This window comes from Papilio polytes, unplaced genomic scaffold, assembly GCF_000836215.1.
Source record: "Papilio polytes unplaced genomic scaffold, Ppol_1.0 DF821289.1, whole genome shotgun sequence".
NCBI lineage: Eukaryota > Metazoa > Arthropoda > Insecta > Lepidoptera > Papilionidae > Papilio > Papilio polytes.
In genome coordinates, this window is record NW_013527915.1 from 4340177 (window position 1) to 4359104 (window position 18928).

The window sequence follows — 18928 nt, forward strand, 5'->3', positions numbered from 1 at the left end:
GACTGCTGTAAAAACTGTAGTGATTTACAGAGGCCGTTCCTCGCCCGCTTTCGCTGCGGCGTCGACACAGAAAACTTAATAAGGCCACCAGGTCGGTAAGCCGACGTTTCCTGATAAATTCATTTATTCCTCCTTTTTTTTAAATATTCATTAAGAGGGGGATTTATAACTTTTGAAAAATATGCCAATCACATAGTTCTACTATAGTTATACAGCCGCGACGGAAGAAGGTTCAGCCAGTATTGAAATTGTAATGTAAATATCAGTCGGGTTGGGCTTCAACTCCTTTTTTCCTCCTCATAAAATCGAAAAATTGGTATGTATTTTACATAAACAAAGTTGATTTAATTTTAAATGAACGCTAAATACGCTAGTTATGTTATTTAAAATCCGTAAGTGTAAAATTGTAAAGTTTTTGTAGAGTATCTGTCAATTTAGAATATAACGCAAATTTGGACTTCTTTTGGTTTTCTCGCTGAATTATAATTCAAACATAAAAAAGACTTGGAATACTAAAGTCGGTGTTAAAGTCGTGAAAAAAGTATTAAAAAAACGAACGAGTAAATTAAAATTAGCGAAGAATGTGAAGGCGGCAGCGGACTGGCGACAATGAATACGTAAAATGTTTGCTAAACATTTTACAAGGCGAGGGCTAGCACTGTGAATATCATTTAATCTTAATCCTCTAAAAATATTCCTTTAGATAAACGTTCAATAATCAATTATTGTTATTATTTTAAAAGTAATTACTATAAACAATAAGGACTAGTCAAAATTGAGCATAATTATGAATGATTTAGGTCAACCTTTTCTCACTAGACCTCTATCATTGTCTAAGATTTAATCTTCTCTAGTATGAAGTAGGCTTAAGCCGCTCAACGATTGTATAACGTTAACATGCAATACTCAATTAATATGCGTATATTTCGCACTTGATACAACCCTATAAAAATATGGTAGCGCACATCAGTCATCGGCCTCGGCTTCCGGCTGCGTTCCATAGTTCAATGCCTCGCCAGATTTACGTCTCGAGTTCGACCTTCAGAACGTTCGCCGCATAGCCGTCGACAATCAACATCGCAACATACATATTGCTGCTTTTGTTCAACTAATATTAGATATTGGTAATAGAACAGCTTCATTGAATATTCGTTTAGCTTTACAATCGTATTTGCACTATAAATCCATTTTCAATTGTATGCTGCGTGATTTCCAACACGAGTACGTGATTTAGATGTTCTAATTTTTTCTAAGACAATGTAATAAAGTTTTATCGTCTGTTGTTTTATGAACTTGTTTAATAATTTAGTAACGCCAACAACAATAAAAAAGTTGGTATAAAAGAATTACAAATTATATTATCAAATAAGTAGCTACATTACTTTCACATTTTTTTGGATTAACCTAGTTTTATTTTGTCTGTGAAACATCAGTTTGCAATTGTAGTAATTTTTCAATTTAAATGTGTATTTTGTGAAAAAACTTGTAACAAATTTAAAGAAGCCGAAATGAGCAAATATCAAGATTATTACGGGTCCGACGCCGACGTTTCGGCATCCGCACAAGCGGAGTCCAAATTTTCAATTTGCGTAGCCATCATCTTATTTACTCAGACGTGAATAAATTATTTTTTTATTGCACCGCTGCAGCAGCCGCTGTCGATCATTGGTTTGACATTCAAACAGTCTAGCTAACTCATTGCAACGACTGCAAGATGCTAAACGAATTTATACTTTACTGCAAACGAGAAACAGTTCATATTCATTTGTATGATCTTGGAAAAGATTGCGTCCAGTGCGAGCGCATTCGGTTTATTATGTCGTATATTTCTTACTCAAGGGCAGGGGTACAAATAGTTCGTTTTTATTTGTACGACGGTTCTTCGAAACTGATGCAGTTGAAATATGAGTACACGCGGCGGTCGAAACTATTGTTTTTAATTTGCATTCTTATATGATAAGTATCGGGAAATTTTCACTGTAATATGCTTAGTAACAAAATCTCACACGATGCATTAACTTAGTTCTATAAGTGAAAGTATGAAAGAAACATTATTTTTGTATGATATAATTTAAACTAGTGTAGTTACAGCATGGCTCCTAATCTATTAGGAGTGTTATTGTAATAAAAATAGCAAGATGACGTAAGTCTACACTGATAGTATAAAGAGGAAAGATTTGTCGTTTTGTATAGGAATAGCTCAGAAACTACTGGGCCTATATTAAAAATTGTTTATCTGTTAGAAAGGTAATTTATCTGTGAGTACATAGACTTTATTTTGTATTATTTTTTAATTTCACGCAGACGAAGTCACGAGCTACAGCTAGTAAATATTAAAATGAGCTTCGAAATCAGAGATATGCCAATTTTGTATAAGTTTTCCTCACTCATCTACACGTAGAAAGATTAACGAATGTTTTAGTAGTATTTTAATTTTATTATCTTTGTTCCAGGTTTTATTAAGGGTATCGAAGTCTACACGCGAGTGAAACTTTACGAATATTAGTATAAGTAATACCACTGCTATTATGATATAAGTGCAATTTTACTGCCAAATGCAATAAATAGGTTAATTATTTGAGAGCGAGGTCCAGTTTTGTGTGAAAAGTGGAGAACATAGCAGCTAAGAGAAATGCCGGGTTTACCCCGGTAACTGATAGGTGAGTTTTTTATTATTTATGTTATTAATTACAGATAACTAGCGATCGCCCGCGACACCGTTCGCGTAGAATTAAAAAAAAAAACAAAATGAGTAGCCTATGTGTTCTTCCAGACTATGCTCTACATCTGTACCAAATTTCATCGAAATATGTTCAGCCGTTTAGGTTACAAACTCTAACAAACATCCATCAATCTAAACTTTCGCATTTCTAATATTAGTATGATTTACTAATTAATTCGAGGAAAGGAAAGGTAGTAAAACCGGTCATTTTATCTAGAGAAAGCTAAATTTATCCTTACATTTTTGCCTTATAATTTGTATCGTTACTCACTTTATTAAATCAACTTTTATACGTAATATTCATTTATACAAGCGTCGAAGTCGGAACTTTTATAACTGAATATAACCAAACATATCGGAAAGCGAGTGGATTGCGGCATCATTGAGTGTCAATTAAGCGTAAAATAAACTTTACTACGAGGTCTATAAACTTCTTCCTGTGCTCAATATTACAGTTAATTTAACAGCAGGAAAGTTATTTATTTATTCAGTCTTAATTTATTTAATGCGAAAATAATATGAGAAAAGAATATTATCGTCAATAATTTGTAAAGATCTAGCATCGGTTCTGATCTAATATTATAAATGCGAAAGTTTAGATGGATGGATGTATGGATGTTTGTCAGAGTTTGTAACCTAAACTACTGAACGGATCTCAATGAATGCATAGATGTAGAGTATAGCCTGGAAGAACATATAAGCTACTTGGTTTTGGATTTTTTCATACCACGCTAACGAAGTCGCGGGGGAAAGCTAGTGTCACATAAACTCGTACATTTCGCTACCGAAACACATAGAAAAATATATTCCTGTCGTTTCTGAATTAACCGATAATAAATGTGGTTTTGTTGATATTCATCAGTTAAAATAGCCAGTTAGAATTAAGTGAAGTAGCGAGCTTTAAAGCTGTTATAATGTGTTTCGACAGGAATTAATTTACTTAAGCATGTTAGTTGATACATAATACATACTCCATGTAATCTTACTTCTTACTAATATTATAAATGCGAAAGTTTGGATGGATGTTTGTGAGAGTTTGTAGCCTAAACGGCTAAACGGATCTTGATGAAATTTTGCATAGATGTAGAGGATAGTCTGGAAGAACACATAGGCTACTCACTTTTGTTTTTTTAATTCCACGCTGACGGAGTCGCGGGCGAAAGCTAGTAAATGTATAAATGACTATTGCCACTTTATTGAAATAAATTAATTGAATGGGTCAATTCAATTTTCATCAATATCTTATCGTAAATTAACATGCATGCATCGGACTTTAGATATGCATGAAGCAGGTGTTTGCGGTCGACGTACGTCAGCTGTATTTGCGATTGTAAACTGCGTTTATGAAGTACCTTAACTTATGTTCAAAGAATTAAATACACTTCCCACTTAGAAATGGATTACAACAAACCGTCACTAAAAGTTATGTAATTTAGCACTTATGTTAGTTACTATTAACAAAATTTTAATCTTATTTGTAAACTAGCTGTTACCATGCGGCTTCATCCGCTTTATAAAAACTTCATTATATCAAAATGAGATGACATGATGACAATCCATGGCAACCTTGCTTCCTTGATGTTGGCAGCATCTTATAGTCTCTTTCCCACATTAGGATTTTTATCCAATTAATTTACCAACTAAGTTTAATAGCGTGAAAATGTATAGCCTAAAGCGTGAAATAAGTGTAGGACTTTTAATTAAAAAAATTATTATTTAAAAATATGCTGTAATTGCTGACATCTTAGGCAACAAAGAAGTGTGTGTTTACGCTTTATTATAATAGTATAGATGTCAATTGATTACCTAAATGGGTAAGAAATAAATGACCTCAACTGTAGCGTCTCATTGAAGGTGTTTAGAGAACGTACCTCTTGTAAGACATAAAGCTATGTCAGTGCACGTAGGTCGACACCTCGGTTTGGTTCTGATTAATTAGCCAGATCTCGTACCGACTATCTTTGCTCATTATCAAGTCGCTCCAGGCACGATTTCCTACATTTACTAGACTTAAAATACTATTTGCTTTTAAAGTCTAGATAGCAATATTAAAAAGAGTTAAGTTTCGTTTGTTTCTGGTTATTTTTTTAACCAATAGCCGGCGTTTATCTATACTAATAAATAATATAATAAATCGTAATCACACACCATTTCGTGGCGTAGGATGTCAGTAATCCCAGCATATGTTTGAATAATTGTTACGTAATTTTCATAAACGTAATATATAATTAACTTCCAATTAATTCAGTCGCAAGTTGACCAGCATAATGAGGACTCCTCAAGTTGTTTTATTGTGCGTACTGGCGTCGTAAACTCGCCCGGGAATTCTGCATAGGGAATATCGTGCGAATGAATTATGAACGTTAGTAAATTCCTGTATAATGATTTATAATTACTCCAGCTAATGATGATAGAAATACTTTCATACCGGCGCTAGGCTGAATTACAACTATCAGACTGATGACGTAATCAAGGGTCATATTAAGATTCATTGCTCTACTACGCCGTTGCTGAAACACATATTTACTTCTTACTGATATTATAAATGACTAGCTACTAGTGGCGACTTCGTCTGGAATTAATTCAGTAATAACGTAGTTTTTTAATGGTGCAAGAATTTTGCAAATCGACCCATTAGTTTTTGAGTTATTTGAATACATATAAAAATACAAATCTTTCCTCTTTATAATATTAGTATAGATTTAGATGGATGAAGGTTTTTGTATGTTTTGTAAGATAGTTGTAAGTTGTCCATAAATTAATAAATAAAATAAAATAAAACAGTCTGGGAAAACACATAGGCTAGTTACTGTGTTCATTTTTTATTTCCTCACGGAGCGACTCGGAAGGCAAAAGATAATATTTATGGAATAGACATCGAGCGACGACGCCGTTCAACGTGCAACCAAACACAGCTTATTATCGTCGAGGTTAACTTGAATGACCCAGGCCGAGACTACACTTGTTTTGCAGTAACTTTCTTCTCGTGACACTTGGCAGAGAGACAATAACGTGTTTGCACTCTCTTGTTTGCCTGTAAATCAAATTATTGAGGGCAATCGTAAAACACAATCAGTGCGGTCTGCTCCGCGCTGTAAAGTGTTTTAATCATTGTGTTTATTGTGCGAAGTTATGCAAGTGATGTGAATACAGCACGCGTCGATAATACATGATACAATTGTATTAAAATCAGCAATAAAGTTTATACATAACGCTAATAATTTTAGAGAAAACTACAACAAGAAGTCATTGAGTGTTTCAGTTTGTCAATTTTAAATTTTTTTATGCTTTACCTAATTAAGCAACAAAACATTGGACTATTAATTATCATAAAACATACAATCTAATTGACTAAAAACTCACTAGTTTATTAATTAAGTAGTCACTACTAATTTTAAACGTATATTACATTAATAAAATTAGACTAGTTAGCAGATTGCAAAAAATTATTAATAATTCATAACCTGCCAACTGCTACTTTCACATTAAGTTTGTTAACTCCAGTAATATCTTGGAATTACAAAAACTCTCCAAATCCGAAGGTGGTAATCTCAAATTCCTAGTACCGTAGATCTCATGTCCGTTTTGCGTTGCATTGCATAACTCGGTGTCGATTCGCGTGCGTTGCATTGCCAAAGTGGCAACGTTATCGTGCGTTTCCCGGGCCGACGTGCGTGACCTTTGCCGCCGGAAAACTGGGTCGTCGGCTTCTGACCTTTTTGTTTGTGCGCGAAGACGGACGATGCATTTAATTCGTGAGCTCTATTTCGGATGCAAGTGATACCTGTTACGCATCGTTTGTTTTTAATTATTATAAATTTTTCTAACAATATCTGCAATAATACTTGGACCCATCGACACTTACCTTTTGATTTATTTCTTTATAACATTGAAGTAAGTATTTATCTGTGCCTGTATACTCGTATCGTATCATGATGTAATTACCATAAACAGCAAAAAATGTATCTCTATAAAACCATAGAGAATTTAAATTTATTTGCTTACGTTTCAATTTATAATTCGGAAGAATATTTAAAAGATAAATTACATTATATTTCTTCGTCGAAGGGAGTTTATCGATTTATTATATGCAGTATTCATATGTTATTCACAATTGGGCCCGGATGTGACTAACTCTAGTCGCTGTATTATTGAATCTAATTACTTATGTTATTTAGATTGGTCGATTGTTTATCGCGGAAGGGCAATATCTATGCAGTAGGTCGTATCCTGTTAATGGGATTGTATGGCAGTAGATTGTTGTGTTGCTACCACTGATATTATATTTTTAACATAACATGTGATTGATGATTGCTGTTACATTTGATGTAGTTAACTAGCTTTTGCCTGCACCTCCGCGTGGAATTAAAAAAAACATAAGTAAGTAGCCTATGTGTTCTTCCAGACTATCTTGTACATCTATACCAAATTTTATGGAAATCTGTTCAGGCGTTTAGGCTACAAACTCTAATAAACATCCATCTATCCATCTTAACTTTCGCATTTATTATATTAGTATGAAGTTTTAAGTATGATAATGTAAAAGTTAATCTTGGTAATTTCGTATTTCAGTTCAATTTTTAGTACGATGTTTCCTTCAATTACCTTTATTGTAAAGGTAAACATGCAAGAAGAAATTGTTAGTTACTTAGGCGTTTTTTTATAATTTTGTGATTGACCGTAGTAAGCCACACATTCTTAGCATATAGTTAATTTTCACTGCCACAAGAGTTCAGTTACACGGCATCAGCGCATGTTCTGTAAATAGAACAATGATTAATTAAGTCGGTTGTGTAAAGGGCGCACTAGAGTTGACCCTGTGTGCGGCCACTGCAACGCCTCGCCTGCTCAATACCGCTGCAGCCCCTTGCCAATGACGCGTGTAAAGATCTATTCTTATAAAATCTACGCACAGACGGAAAGAGTTACTTCTCTAATAAGAGATGTAACTGTTCTCGCAGAATGGGTCGAAAACTGTTTAATGTTGATAATTTATAGGAGCAGTTCTTGATAACTCAGTACTGGTTTTACCTACTTTAGGGGTTAATAGGTTTTTACTAGTCTGCATATTCACCTATAGTCCAGCGCACTAAGCGGGTCCTACCATCCATCTAGAACACAATTACTTCGAAATTTTACCTCTTTCACTTTAACATTCATAAGCAAAGTTCTACAATAGACGGCAACATAGTGGCATTGTATATTTCATGCGGTAATCGAAGCTGTAATTGACGTATGCCTGGGCCGGGCCGGGCTGCACGGGTAGCGGTGACCCAGTTGCAGTGACCGGGTCACGCCCCGTCCCGTAACGCCCTCGAACCACCTGCGAGCTATTTTAAATTATCATTTGTGTACATACGTTATAATGAATTATAGCACAAATACAATGAGTACTTATATGAAAGTGGACGCATAAAACAAAGGGAATCATAAATCCAGAGTCCAATTTATAATTGACAAAATAGATGAAGACACATTTTAAACATGCAGTCAAATAGTTTTTTAGTAATAGATAGGTTATTTAATTCACATTTGTTAAACTCATTGTTTCTTTGCTTTTTTTCCATAAAAAAACACTTTCAGTTACTACTTAACGATAACGAGGTAGCGTTAAATTGGTATTTCCAAGTAAAGTAAGACGCTTAGTTTCGACAGTCAGAGATAATCGGGTGATTGCACACTCAGCCTCGAAAACTGGAGAAACTAGACTAAATCTAACATTTTGAATGAATTGCTGTTTTAATCAATTCTTTAGTACGATTAAGAATGCTGTACTTGACAATGCTATAGTCTAATGATTCAATTCAATTTGAAATTGAATCTTTGAAGAGAAAATTTCGATATTTTCAATGTTAACTTTAATAAAAATTACAAACCTCTTTATAATACCTAATGAGCCTCTAGAAACATCAAAACAAATATGTACCGTTTAGCAATTTAAATCCAAAAAGGTAATTAAGTTTAAGCCAGAACTTAATTAAGAATCAAGATTATTGCTTTATTACTTGTTAGAGTAAAAGGCAAAAGCAATTTGGTGTTTATTTGACGGATGCCGCGTTACGCAACGAACAGTAACCAAAGAGTTTGTTATATTTATTGACCTTTGATGTCTTTTAGAAGTTAAATAGTCGTTAAATCAACATAATAAAGAATTATAAAAAGATAAACATTAGACTACACAAAGCAAGCGACGCCAGTATATAGAGAAGCAGCTGGTATGCCCCTAGAGTCTTTAAAATGCAAAATACATAAAACAATTACTATAAAAATACCTATTTATGGTTACCTATTATTAATTTATGGTATCACAAGAATAATTATGAACAATGAAATACTTCACATAATTCTAATCTGTCTTAAATGTGTAATTTTTCACATACACATAAGTAAAATAGATAATTAAATCGTTATATGTTGACAAAGTAACGTTTAGATTACGGTCCACTGCTTACGATAATTTTAAGGTGCGTTCAAACGAACATAATGTCATAATATTTACTTTGATATAGCGAGGTACGCGAGTTATTTGTAAAATTGTCTATTAGCGTTTGAATTGGTACTTCAAAGTGCGAGACCGATATCAAATTACATTCACGTAGCGGAAAATGTGAGAGACGTGATGCTCGCACGTGTGTAAATATGAACTCGGCAAACTTCTTCATTACTAGCGGAATCGCCTCATCATTTTCCGCCTAGTTGGTAACGAATTACCATCGGTTTCCACTGCCATAACGTCGATATGAGAGTATACTGTCGTCACACTCATGTTGCTCGAGAAAAGTGTGATGACAATAGTTTTTGTAAAGTTGTTTCGGCAGTAGCTCGTTATGTTTGGTTATTACCGATTTATATGACGATTTTTAATATTTATCGACATCGATTTTTGAACGATATTACTGCTACTGTCTTTGTTTTTTGTTCGATTGTGCTTCTCGATTTTTATTGTATGAATATGATACGTAAATTACATGTGTTTCTCTTCACAGAAGATTTTTATATTATAGATGCATCTCTCTATTAGCCACCACCTTTACCGCCTTCAAACACACCTGCATTAAACAAATATTTATTCTGACGGGTAATTAAACACATGAACCCTGCCTTTGAAGTATTACCGACTAGTAAGGCCATTCGGCTTTCGTCTTTGAGTCACCTGCTATAATTCAATGTCAAAGATGCTTTAAAAACAGATGATTTCAATTTTAAACCCTGTCACTTTAATTACGATAAACTTTCAAAGACTTTGGTATGATTGAACGTATTTAATTGTTTACATAATTTCTCCCATTAGCCAGAAATAATAAATTATGCAATACTAAAATAAGTGTAGACAGTCGAATGCGTAAAAAAAACAAACAATTTCGACTGATTGAACCTTGAGGATGTCTACAGTAAATTAAAAATTTAGGAAATTTAATAATCTAAATTATGACGATCAAATGTATTTAACATTGCTCGCAACTTCGTTCGTGAGGAATTTAAAAAAAATTAAAAATATAACCTACTAGCTTTCGCCCGCGACTCCGTCTGCGTTGATTCAAAATTCAAAAGAAAAGTGAATAGCTTATGGGTTCTTCCAGAATATCCTCTACATCTATACCAAATTTCAAATCCGTTCAGGCGTTTAGGCTACAAACTCTAACAAACATCCATCCATCTAAGCTTTCGCATTTATAATATTTAGTATTTAGTATGATGTTTCTCGCAGATTTTTTTAAATCGGCCCAGTAATTTTTGAGTTATTTCAATACCTACAAAAATACTAATCTTTCCTCTTTCTAATATTAGTATAGATAGTATAGTTGATTTTATGTATTATATTTATAACATTTGTACTTAAACATGATAAAACACGAAGGTCAATGACACCGTAAATCAAATAGTCGAAAGGGACGTGTTACTAATAAAGTGAAAATAAATTCGATGCTTCATTCGACCGTTAACATCTATATGTATTCAATTCGCGACAAGAGCACGGTCCCGACAGATATCGGAGATGTGTCAATACGAATTCTCGTTATCAGTTCAAGTAGCTACATTAATGCAAAATACAGTCCTATCGAATAAGGATTTTCGAGTAAATCTCGGATTAGTGGAATTTATTTGCTCATCCCTTCCAATTTTATATCCAATCAAATTACACGTTACACGAGGATAGATTTGTATTTTTGTTTGTTGCGTCATAACTCAAAAACTACTGGGCTTATTTCAAAAATTGTTACACCATTAAAAAGCTACATTATCAGTGAGTAACATAAGCTATATTTTTTTTATTTCACGCAGACGAATTCACGAGCAACTGCTAGTATTTAGTAAATCTCCATTAAATTATCCTGTGTCATCAACCATCCTCTTTAGATTTGTGTATGTGTGAATATTAGGTGACCTACATGTAATAGAACAAGTTAGAGTAATATAATAATAGTAATAGATTTCTCTATCGCAGGAAACACAGCAGACTCGAAACAAATGATTGTTCTTTTACGTCTGGACGTACAAAGTCAAATAGGCCAATCAATAGGTTTGCTATGGCTACGAATTCACGGAAATCTCATCTCGATGTTATAAACATTGAAATAATTACTGGTTAATCTTTGTTAAAGAAAATAATTCCTTCGTGTTATTTGATAGGAAATGCGACTACAAGAATCAAATGTTTGACTTGAATCACACAATTTTGTAAAGCCACGCTAATTATTTTTAATTCCCATTGAATGGTCTCTAAAAATACTGCTAAAATAAATACCTATTGTGTTTCATACATCGAAATACGTGCGACTTTACAAAATATTTCAAGTACGTTTGGCAGAGTATTTAATTAAAGCGAGGACTTCAGCAGCGGCGGTGGATGCGGATAACTTTGTGACATTCACGGTCGGTCGCCCAGCGCCGGCTATCGCCTCGCTGCCCGCAAATTCGTCCATCCGACAGTATTCGATATTGGAACTTAATTCACGAATTCGCTTACCAAATAACTCTGTTATAAACACACATATAATCTTAGTTTTAACATGAATAAGGGACGAGTCATAAAACATTAATAAAATAATTTGATTCGTAGTTGGAGACGACATGGTAGACTTGCCGAAGGTTTAAAACCTCTTTCGCCCTTTCACTTATTCAGTACTTTCAGCGTTTAGATTACTGAACTAATTAAAATATCTTTCAATTAAAATGAGATAACATTAGCCGACTTTTGGACAGCTAGTGTTCGGTGTAATTTCATGTATAGGTGTGGCGAGTGCGGTCACCTTTATGAGAGGGTAATCACATCAAATTCATATGAGTTTATTGCATAGAGCCAGCCTTGGCACGGCCGGCGCGCTGAACATGTCGTAATATATTTCGCCGCAAAAATAACAAGCCGTGCCCATTGCACTGCACGCGCTAGCGAAGTCCTTGGCTAAAGACGCGTGACTCATAGTTCTATTTCTTATTTCCTAAGAATATATTGAAAACTGCATTTGAATGACGCAGAGTTAGATTAGCGACCGATGCAGCGGGGGCAATGACCCCGTGATCTTGTTCATATATTAATCACCGCTGTTTGGGACAACAAGTTCTGTATTATCTTTTCCTTCCGATGTTTTGTTTATGCATAAAATAATATTATAAACATGCATATATTTTGAATGCATTATGTTGTTTAAATACTAATAAATATCGCAGTGTTTACTATTCTTACTACAGATGATTTTTACAATTTGTACATTAAGAACTACATTGTTGTCGATGAAGCTGTTTCTTGTGCCATCCTTTTTACCTCCTGATATCACACCAACTTCTTTATACTTGGCCTATAAGATTCATTACTTACTACGTATAAATTTGCTGTGGTTTACCTCTGTCGATGTATATGTACAAATATGTTATCTAAATTTTATTATGGGGATAAAGAGAGTAATACATTGTTGTATGTCTCGTTGTCATAGATGACATGGCATTGAGTGTATACGTATCCTTGTTAATAGTAAAGTAGGAACATAACAAACGAAAGTGAATTGTAACTATTACTCTTGTTCTCATTGCGGCGGGGCATTGAAGCCGCAAATCGGATGAAAGTTCAACGCCAGATTCGAGATGAAAGTACAAATCTCCTCGGAGCTTTAATAGAACTTGGCTCACAAGCGAAAGTTTCCTTCTAATTAAGAGAGTACGACGGTGAAATGCAAAACGCCCTCCGGCAATACGTGCCATCATTTCTGCTTGCACACAAGATAACATTGATACGTTTAATGTTAAAGAACGGTCTTATTAAACTGTCAGAATGACAAGATAAGGTGTTAACAAGAGCGATGTCTTGTTTGATTTTTAAATTAAATGCTAGACGCTATTTTCAGCTGAACTTGTTTGAGACATTAGAAAGTATGTACTTATTGATAGAATCAACTGTACTAGTTATATTTAATTTTGTTAAAAAATGTGAATTTTGCTTCTATCATAAATAATTATTGCTTAAAGATCAGAAAAAAGTTCTAATAAGATTTATTAGAAAATCTCTACGATAGTAACGAAGTCTGAATTTATCTTTTTATTAAGTTTTCTTACGGTGAGATAAGATTTCACTTTTATCCTGTTTCGTATACCTCGTAAGGTTACAGCTTACTGAGTATACCTGGTAGACGTGAGTTGCATGCGCTACCGCGCAACGCTCCTTGTCTCGACTAAATCTACTTCGCTCATGTAGTCTTACAAGTCGCCTCGCATCTCACAAGGTAACGTGCAACAATCGATGTGTAGATTCTTGGCATGATTCCATTGCAGGGAAACTTGGACTTGTTTTTCTTAGCTACTTAAGTTGGGTGAAAGTGTATTAAAGTTACTTTGGAAAAGTTTTGATATTCCAATTCAATTTTAATCTTAGGATAAGTACTTGTCTGCGAATGTTTTGGTCGCTTTGGAGCAATGATTTACTTTTTTCAACTTATGCTTTTTTCCTCTCGATAGAGTTATAAACTTATAAAATACTCTATAGCTAGCTAGCTCTGTTATAGCTAATAAGAAAAACAATAGATTCAATAAATTTAAAAAACGAACAACACACCAAAGCGATTTCTTGCACGAACAGTAGTTAGGTATACTCGTAACTTGTGTTTAGTTTCACTGTTTCAACTCGGTGCAAGCAGCAGTGGATTATTTTAATGAACTGCTTTGTTCTGCTCCCGGCAAAGGGTTGTTTGAATAAGAAAATAGAACCTTCGCTGCGCTAAGACTACAATTTTCTTCCCTAATTGAATTGGATGGATGAACGTTACATCTTATCCTTGGCATTAGATTTTAAAAGCTTTTTTAAATAAATTACCTTAAAAGGATTGAAATATTTAAATTTTATGTTAGTTTTTCAAGTGTAAAGGCTTTACATTAGCAATATGCTAATAATAACAGTAATTAGGGCCCGATTAAAAAGGCGGTTATTTTAGAAACCGCACGAATAGTGATGAGGTTCCTGTCTCTGCAGCCCTGGCCACTGGTTGCTTGAGTCATCCGATTCCGCAGCCGGTGGACTTCTATTTTTTTATATATGTTTTATAAAAATCATTTAAAATGTATTTTACATAAAAATAAGAAATTAAAGATATGAGAGTAAGAATACAGTAATTACACTTATGTAATACAACAAGAATTACATTTACACTAGAGAGAATTGCTATATGGTCCTACACAAATTTTTCGTTACGCCTCTGTAATATGAGCGATGATTTTTTTATTTCCCACAACAGTAATGTAATACGGAAGAAATCAATTGTTTCATAATATGCATTCACCTTGAATTTATCGTGCGAAGCCCCAATTTCCCCAGGGTCTTTATATCTTCGGTGCCCTTGTCCTCGACCACGCGAGGGATTCTGATCTAATGAAATGAGATAAGCGAATATATTCTGATTTCCCCTGCGGATGGATTAAACGATGGATACTGAAGGGTTGCTCCGGGTGAGAAGACGAGTGCTGACGCGTGACAAGCCGAAGAGTTCATGGCAACATGCTCTCATCTCGCCGATAACTATGTAGACAATATATTAAATTATTTCCTAGATGATGAATTAATCAATCCATTGATGGCTGTAAAATGAAAGAATAATCAATTCATATTATTTCGAAAAATACAAGAATTTGACGAGACATACAAAAAATTTAATGAACTCAAATTCGAGTATCTACATGTGTTTAATAATTACCTTATGTCAAGTTAATTTTCAAGTATTCCTGGAGGTTTTATTTTTAAGCGCACTCTCTGTCACGTTCATTGCATTAATATGACAAATGACAATCGATGACAGTTTGCTTTAATGAGTGCGCACATGCGTTGAATTTTGCAGGATTTGGTTTGTTCGAATGAATATAAGTTGGTACATTATTTTTAAAATAATCTGCAATGAACTTTACACAAGTGTAGACTTATTATAATCTAGCTTACGCCTGCAACTCCGTCCGCGTGGAATTAAAAAAACAGAAGTGAGAAACCTATGTGTTCTTCTCTACATCTATAACAAATTTTATCGTAATCTGTTAAGCCGTTTAGACTACAATCTCTAACAAACATCCATCCATCCATATAAACTTTCGCATTTATAATATTAGTATGAAAGTATGTAATCTTAATGTCGTCATTTTAACTCTTAGACTCGAACTTTGCTTGTTTTTATAAGTATCTTTGTATCTATAAAAATACCCTATGAAACTATGAGTTCAGAAAATCTGGAACAGGTCTACTCTTATTGCATTCGTAAACAGAAAATACGTTCAATCGTGGAAACTATCAAGGCGTTACCTTTAAATTGTACGTTAAAAGTTATACATCGCGAGGTCATGGCCGCTAGTTGCATAGCAACAGTACCCTAGAGCGATCATGTCCTCTACATAGTACCAGTACGTAAGGGAGTAGGATAAGACGGTACGATCGCCTCTAGCTATTCATCCGAGCGCTGATAAAAGCGTTCCAAGAAACTATCTTTTATGCTCCACTTTCTGAAAGCAAGTCCAATCTATTTTTATGGTTATCGCTTCGGAAATAATTTTCCTCTCGGATAATGGACCGAGATTAATTAAACAATCAGTGTTTATAGCGTTTGTTATGCAATTATAGTCATTGTGCATTTGAATATAGAGATGTTAATTGGTTGCATATTTAAGAATGTAGAATAAAATGTTACACTATGATTATTTTTTTATTATTATTAGCTAACCTTATTGATTTTGACCAATGGACAAAAAGGTATTTTGGACACAAATATACGCCCTTTTTTGATAACGTTTACGAAGGAAAGAGATACTTTAAGATTAATAGGTGACCTCTTTAATGCATAATTAGAAATTCAAATAAGGTTATTCTTAGTTTATGTGTTCTTGATTATTATTCATGACGTCATCTTATAAGGAGAGTAACGCCTTTTGAGGTTATTTAATACTATGTCTAATTTACTTATATTCATTCTATTAGTTTTTCACTTGATAAAAGTTAATGTATTACTGGTTATAATCCATTGGTTAGTAGACAAAGGTAAAAGCTTGGAGTAAGCCAATATCGTGTGAATTTTCAATGCAAATTCTATTTTAGACGATAGAAAAAGTAACAAAAACACAGTATGTTTTACAATGAAAGATAGATATATAAACGTCGCGTCGGTTCAGTGCGAAGTACTTTGACTGACAAGAAGTATGAATACAGTCAAAGAGGTTGTATACTGGCCATCAAGACTAGTGTTTCATTATTAAAAAGAGATAGTTAGTAAAAAAAAGGATGCGTATTACAGGTAAGATGTAATACGAAGGAAGTAACAACGTAATTGTGAGCTCTTGTAATAAAAAAACTAGTTTTCATTTATTCAACGTCACCGAAGTATTTTCTTTCAAACATAGGATTATAATATCATATGTGATACAACAATTACAATACATTTATGTAAACCTCTCACGATTCTGCAAAGGAAATGCGTTGGAAAGCCAGCGCGGTAAATATCAGATGTTTATAGCCGTGTCAGCTTCGCGCAGCGCACATTGAATTATTTATTCTAAGTTTGTTTGCAACAATTTTATACCTAGATCTAGAATTGACCAATAATGTTATATGTTACCTAGATTAGAGTTACGAATTTGAATATCTTAATTTATTATCTCAAGATTACACTTACTTCAACAACTAGTGTACCGATTCTCGCCAGAATGGCGCGCTATTCCAATACGTCTAAATGACATTGACAGCTGTCAGATAGGGACGGGAAGTATATGCTGCTAATAATCTAGTGTTGCGCCAATCTTACAGCGCAATACTAATTGTCTTCCTAACAATAGAAAGTAACCATAAATAGTATGATTTTTTTTAATATTAACAATAACATCGAGTGTATGGTTAGTACGTTATATTTAAGTAATCGTAGATAATTATCAATTGAATGCTGCACTTTCATACGCATTCCATTTGCAAAATATGACGTCACTCGCGAATTTTACAACGGACTTGCTTATTTACGCTTCGCGTTTGCCTTTCAGCGAATGTCAGTCGAAAATCGTTGAACATCAAAGAGACGTTTATGTATCGCGTTTCGAAATAAAACACGCATCACTACCGACGCCGACGCCGACGTCGACCGCGGTGCAGATCGCATCGTACATCCGCCGACTGCGCCCACAAGCCACAGAGTAAATAGAACAGTAGGTCAACGTCGGATGAAAAGCATAACACTACCAAAATCATACATTTAATAGCAATGAAATACGTTTATCTGATAGTAGAGTAAATTTTGAATTCAAGATTAGTATTGTCGGTATTTAAAATCATCTAATTCTGCACACAAAAGAGAAAATAACTTAGATATTTTGATACAAAACGGCAAAGTAGTGCTATAACCATTATGCATTATTATTTAGGTTACTAAAATTGTACTAATTTAAATACAAGTAGTGAGTTATTTTAACTAGAACAAAATTACAGTGATTACCGATAATTAACAAATACTACGCAGAAAACCGGTTAATTGATGCAAAACAGTATAAAATAAAGTGCAAATCTGATAAGAAAACCTGCATAGACGAGTTCGAGTATCGCTAATGATTGCAAAATACACGCTAGAAAAAGGTGCGACGATTACAATGAAATCTACTCAATAAACTATGTCTTGTGTGTTGAGTTAACTATTTTAGAAGAAACTGGATTAAAAACATTAAAAGATATCAATGTGTTCAAATGTCGATACGTTAAGTTTTGTTGTTTCTTTATATTCATTCTGTGAGTGCAAAATACAACTTCTTTGGCTGACAAGCAGTATATATACAGCCAAAGAGGTTGCATACTGGCCACCAAGGCAATAATCGTTTATAAAAGAATATATAAAAAAAAGAAGTCAAGATGTGATCGACATAGTTTGGAGTTTTTAAGTTTTTTGTATATTTTTTTTTTGTGTAAATAAGTTTTAAATAAAGACATGTTTGTTTTATAATAAGTGTTTTGTATTTTTGGCTGTCGCGCTGTCGGTAACAAGTTAAACACATTCAATGCCTAGATTACTTAATAATTTATTTGTATTAATAACATTTCTCGAATCTTCTAAACGTTCGAGGTTCAAACCATTCCTTTGTTATAAAATTGACGGGAGAAGATTAAACACTGTCACATATGTCACGCTATAAAAGGCATTGCTCATTATAAGATCTTGCAAGATAATATAATCCGTAATTTAAAATCTAAATCTATAAAAATAAAGACAACAAACACCTACATTTAATTAATTAACTTATAATCTGAATACAGAATTATTTTGACGTACATTTCAAAACACTGCAATTTTCATATAAAATTAATTGTAAGTTATAGAATTTTGTCTACACACGAAGCAAACGTACAAATGAAAGCAAGGAAAATAAACGTCGCCCGGATGGTCAAGGGCTAGACTTGCCTCCATAGGCCCTTGGTAAGTACCTGTTTTTTGGAATCGAGGGCCATGGTAAGTACCAGGGTTGTAACAGAGACCATTTTAACGGATGCGTATGCGGATGCGGAGGCGAAGGGCTTCACCTCTGCAGAAGCGGAGGTTAACGCAACCGGAGGTCAATATCAATTGCGATTTATTAAAGAAATAAAAACTAAAACTACGTTAATTCAAAATACAGATTGGACAACAACAAGAGACACTTTATTATGCAAATACATGGAATAACAATCATAGTTAGTTGACATACATATCACGCCCGCGCGAGCCACATAAACAATAC

At 33.9% G+C, this 18928-nt stretch overlaps 1 long non-coding RNA gene across 1 annotated transcript in view; it reads left to right on the forward strand.

Moving 5' to 3' along the window:
• The window catches only part of LOC106109252, a 65929-nt gene that overhangs the window by 6282 nt on the left and 40719 nt on the right, over positions 1–18928 (forward strand). The window contains exon 2 of the long non-coding RNA XR_001225995.1: positions 2454–2660. This is a non-coding gene — a long non-coding RNA (uncharacterized LOC106109252). The remainder of the gene's footprint in view (positions 1–2453; positions 2661–18928) is intronic.